The sequence below is a fragment of the Penaeus monodon genome, unplaced genomic scaffold (genome assembly GCF_015228065.2).
Source record: "Penaeus monodon isolate SGIC_2016 unplaced genomic scaffold, NSTDA_Pmon_1 PmonScaffold_12208, whole genome shotgun sequence".
In the NCBI taxonomy this organism is placed as follows: domain Eukaryota; kingdom Metazoa; phylum Arthropoda; class Malacostraca; order Decapoda; family Penaeidae; genus Penaeus; species Penaeus monodon.
Window position 1 is genome coordinate 5,001 of NW_023641055.1, and position 5,647 is coordinate 10,647.

Here is a 5,647-nt window from a genome sequence, read left to right on the forward strand (position 1 = left end):
CCAAATACTGTCCACTTATTTTAATAAGAATCACCTGCTAAGAAATTCTAAGCTTGTAATGGAAATCAAAATAAAAAATACTAAAACATTTTATTGTGATTAAAGCCGAGTACTAAAATTACACTATCACACAATTCCCCGCGGATAAAGATGAACGGTGCTGAAACAGTCAAGTCATAAATATGATAACGTTCACAACAATAAATAAATACAGTGCTGATAAATCCGTAGCTAATACTGTACACAAAGGCAGACATTGATCACGGCACGAAATAGAGCTGTACCACTGACGAGCTCTCAGTCTGAGGGTTAACTTTTAACTTTTTCTTTAATTTTTCAGATTCATTTTGACAAAAACGTTTTATGGAGGGAGTATAAAACCAGAGCATCGAATATCTTTGTATAAATCGGAAATATTAAACCAAAAAGAGAACTTCATTCCACATTCCCTTCCTCAAGCTATATGAGATGGCGCTGTATAATTTTTTATTCATATAGGGCAAGTCACTGAGCTTATAAGCAGCCCCTACTGACCTTACTGATAATGAGTATGTACTTATATAACATTGCTGCATTATCATATAAGTACGGGTGATTTTATGAGCGCACCATAAGATTAAGTCAGGGACACATTTGTAACTACAACCATTCCTGCTGTGGATAATCTTGCCACATGTTCACCCGGAAAAAAAAATGCCAAAATAGGAAAAGAAAATAACAAATCAGTCCCTAAATTTGGACTTGATGAATGCAGGGAGCGGCACCAAGTACAGGATGAGGTTGAGCGTCAACATCCCCCCGAAGAAGGCGAAGGAGAGGCCGAAGTTGGACCACAGATCGAGGTCCTGGCGGCCGAGGTCCAGGCCGTTCTGCGGGAAGTGGTAGCGCTCGAGCAAGTAGTAGGTTCCGTTGGGCGGTATCGGCAGCCGTACTCGGCGTTGTTATCGGGACAGACTGCGGTGGCGTTGACGGGGAGGTTGGGCAGCTTGTCGAGGAAGGTCTGTTCGTGCAGGAGGGGCGGCGACGTAGCGGTACACGATCACGTGACTTAGGTAGTACAGCCAGTCGGGTAATCCCACAAGCGACCTGTGACACGAGAGAAACCAGTTTTTTTTTATCCCAAAACCTGCATATTTTCACTTGCTATTAACCCACCAGTGTCAACATATATCCAGAACCTAAAAGGAATATTAGTAACTACTAATATCGAAAACCGAATAAAACCAAGAAAAAAAAAAATATTTCCGACAATCCCCCGAGGAACTCACCTGAGCGTCGCCGAAGCCACAAGGAGATAGAACGTCGTGAGCGCTATGGAGGCAGCGGCAGCACTATAAGAGGATTTGACGACCATCATAAGGGCGACGGTTTGCTGCTCCACGAATGCCCAGACCGCCCATAACACCGACCCGAAGATCAACCAGCCCATCCAGTTTCCCGGGGCCCCGGACTGGCAGTATCCCCGAGTCCGAGGCCACTTCGAAAATAAGGGGGAGGGCCCTTGTTTGTTATTCATAATCATAATTATCCTCATTGACATCATTTTTATTAATGAGCATTACTACTACCATCATAATTTTCATATTCAGTATTTCGCACTTACAATTTTAGCCATGATGTTGAGATACAGTTTACCAAATTTCTATATTAACAAAGGAAAAAAGTTGAACCATAAACACCAACTGATGAAAACCCTTCCATTCTCTTCCTCACTTTCTATCCTTCCCCTCCCCCTCTCGTCTTCGCCCTTCTACCTTTCACTCTTTCTCTCTCCCTCTTCCTCTATCCTCTCAATTCACTCCATCACTCAAACTTCCCTTCATTCTCCCTTCTTCCCATCCACACTTACAAGAAAACGATAGCAGAGGCAGCCATAACGTTGATGTAGGCACAGGTAGGAGAACAGTGTTGTAGGTGGTGATGAAGAGGGGGCCCCCTGTACAGGCCTTCTCGAGCCTCGTGGTAATACCGTGTGCGGTGCTGAGCGACTGAAGGAGAACCAGAGGAAGTTGAATCTTTTGATACTAAGGCTAAAGCACTCTGAGCCCCATGCCTCTGTACAGTATAACGCGTTCCTGTTTATGTATGAGTACATATATGCATAAGTATAATTAAAAAATATGTGTTATTATGACAAGAGGGCTTTGGTCAGCTGTTTGTTATGAAGTTATATTGTATTTTAATGGCTGAGTTTAATGGGTTTGGTGGTGATGGTGAAATGGATATTGAAAGATGAATCAGAAATGTTATTAGTAATTGAAAAATCGAGTTGTGGGTAATGATAATGCCCGCCTACTTCGAGAAATTAATCAAAGACTTCAGATGATAAGGAATAAAATGATACGGAAATGATAGCAGTAATTTGCAAAGAGAGAAACCACTTACATGTTTTTGAGGTAGCAGCTGTAGCAAGGTAGGCAGTACCAGCTACGCAGTTGAAGATGAGGCCGCCTCTACTCTGAAACGAGCGCTGGTATTCCTAAGGAAGAGAAAAGAAAAAAATCAGTGACTTTTTTTTTTTATCTCGTCATTATTTTTGTTTTCTCTTTGTCTTGCTTGTGTGTTTCTTTGTATATGATGTATATGATGTACCATGCATTCATCACCTATCGGTATTCCCCACATGTGTGCATCTCTACGTATGTACGCGTTTTTTATCCCGTGCCCTGTTAAGAAAATACAGGAAATATAAACCAAGCACCAAATCATCACATCAGCTTACCTCAATTTCCCAATAAAGTTCCACAAAAGGAAGAAGAACGCAGGCAACATAAGCAGTCTGAAAACAGCTGCTGGATGCCCATATAGCTACAGGGAGACATCATGGTAAACGACCGCCTGTTAATTGGGAAAAACACATGTGACATTAGAATAAGATCTCGGTTTCGTCTCTGTTTACGGTGACTCTGTTCTATATAGGAATAAGTATTTCTGGGCATGTGAATATGTGCATGCTTAAGGGTTGCACAATATATTGCTTACGAATGGGAAAGACTGTATAATATTAATGAATTACAGAGATTGTTGGATCGGTCTTGATAACATATATTTCGGACTGCTCGATCATCGGTTCTTCATAATGTATCAAGGTAAATATTTCGAGGAAAAATAGCTAATTGCTAGGTGCATGTTTTCGACCAACTTACAGCAAATTATCTTTAAAAGCACCACAGCAAAATGTGCTCTTAAACCAAAGAATAGTAAACGTATCCGATGCGTGCAGGCACACACACTCGAAATCACCCGAATATAGCCGTCATGGCGGAAAACACACTCGGTCTTCCGTACGCCGACAAGGGGACTTTGTGCTCCGAGTGATCCATATCCGGCGGCGGACCGAATATTTGCGATAAGGACCGCCCTCCAGTTTGAACTTCTCGACCAAAGCCGCGATCTGGTTGTTGGAATCGATGAAGCGTTCTCGTGGAGCGCCGTCAACCGTCGATAGACACACTGAAGATTGGATGCTTATGTTATTATTATTATTATTATTTTATATATTATCATTATAATAATAATTATTATTATCACTGTCATCATCAGTAGTTACGATTGTTGCAGTCTTAATTATCATTATTAGATTTATGGAACGTGTGATTATGTAACATTCCTGTACATATTTTAGTATGAATTACGAATTCTTGCTTGCATAAATAGCCCAAATATAATGCCATTATACCAATAAGGTAGGAGGGAAGGACACTACCTAATGATTATGAATACAGGCCAAAACAATGTTTTTATCTACGAGGACAGGTAGACGGAGCGACACAGACACACACAACACACACACACACCCAAGCGCGCGCGTGTGTGTGTATAGATATATAAATATATATATATATATATATATATATATATATATATATACATAGATATTAATAATATATATATAGATATATAAATATATATATATAAATAAATAAAAAAAAAAAAAAAAAAAAAAATAATAAAATTTAATAAAATAAAATTAAAAAACATTACAAACAAAAATACTATAATAAAAAAAAAAACAAAAAAACACAACCAAACTGAAATACTAATTTTCATCCCAAAAATCCAACCCAAGGTCTAATGCCTTTAAGGGCTTAAAAAATGAAAAAAAAAATAAAACGCAAGTGTTTTCCCACAAGGAGTTTGGGGGGGGTTAATGGCTTTCTATTCGGGGAAAAAACCCCGGGGTTGAATGTGTCTCCCTCCCTTAACCTTTTTTCCCAAAATCTCCCCCCCAAACCCTAGTATCTAGGAAAATTTTGGGGGGGGGTTCTTTTTTTTTTATTTTTTCTTTTTTTCCCCGGTTTTAAAAATTTCTTTTGGGGGGGTTATATCTCCCTTTTTCCCCTCCTCCCCCCCCTTTCTCTTTTTCCCTTTTATTCCCCTCCCCCCCTTTCCTTTCTCCCCTTTTTTCTCTGCCTCCCTCTCCCTATCTCCTTTTTTTTCTTCCTCCCCTCTCTCTCCCCATTTATCCCCTTTCCCCAAACCTCCCCCGCCTTTCCCTCCCCCTAAAAACCCCCCCCTCCCTCCTTTTTTCGTCCCTCTTTTTCCCCCCCCTTCTTTTTTATATCTCCCTCCTCCTCTCCCCCCAAACCCCTTCCCACCCTTCCCCCTCCCTAAAAACCTCTCCTCCACCCTTCCCTCCTTCCCTCTTTCTTCTCCTTCAGTCCATCCCCCGCCCTTCCCCTCCTCCCTCCCCTTCCTCTTCCTCACCCCCCCCCCCCATCCTTCCCCCCTCCCTCACCCCACCCTTCCCTCTTTCCCTCCCCCACCCCACCCTTCCCTTTTTTCCCCCCCCCTCCCTCCCTCACCCCATCCTCCACCCCACCACTCACCTTGGTTTCCCATCGTGCCGAGAATAAGGGGCGGTTGTATTTCTTGCGTGGTTGCTCAGGATCGGATGACAAAGTAGGTTTTGAGAATCGACCCCCCACCCCGGGTTTCTCCACAGGAGCACGCCCGAAAGTTTGGGTTTGGGTTGTTATGTTGCAGGTTATAGGTTATTTGTTATAAGTTTAAGCATTGGTTTTGTGCTAGGGATGTAAATTTTGTGTTACAGGGTAAGATTTTTTTTTTTTTTATTTTGGGTTTTAGTTTTCAAACTAAAGGTTATAGAAATTTTTTTATAAAATTGTGGTTTAGGTTTAGACTGAAGTTTAGGTTATTTTTTTAAATTTCTGTTGCTCTACTTGTAGCTCGCGAAGGAGAGAGAAAAGTGCGTTTTGTTCTTTTTTTTTTTGTTTTTTTTTTTTTTGTTTTTTTTTTTTTTTTTTTTTTTTTTTTTTTTTTTTTTTTTTTTTTTTTTTTTTTTTTTTTTTTTTTTTTTTTGTTTTTTTGTTGTTTTAAGTAACAAAATAAGGGGGGATAATGTGTTTTTGTGTTACCTTTTTTTTTTTCCCCTTTTTCTTCCTTTCCTTTCTCCCCTTTTTAGTTTTCCCCTTTCCTCCTCCTCCCCCCCTCCCTTCCCTTTTCCTTGTTTTTCTTGTTTTTTTTGTTATAATTCTATTTGCTACTAACGGGTACTCCTTATATTCAATTTCAAATTCTTTAAATCTACAACTTTACTCTACCTACTCTACCCCCACCTCATTCCAAAATACTTTTTATTGCTACACTTTACTGCTCTACTATGCTACTCTTCTATTTACTAACT

General features: G+C 40.3%; 1 pseudogene; it reads right to left on the reverse strand.

Annotated features, from left to right (window-relative positions):
• Positions 1–77: 77 nt before the first annotated feature.
• LOC119569028 lies at positions 78–4,842 on the reverse strand (annotated as a pseudogene).
• Positions 4,843–5,647: the final 805 nt, after the last annotated feature.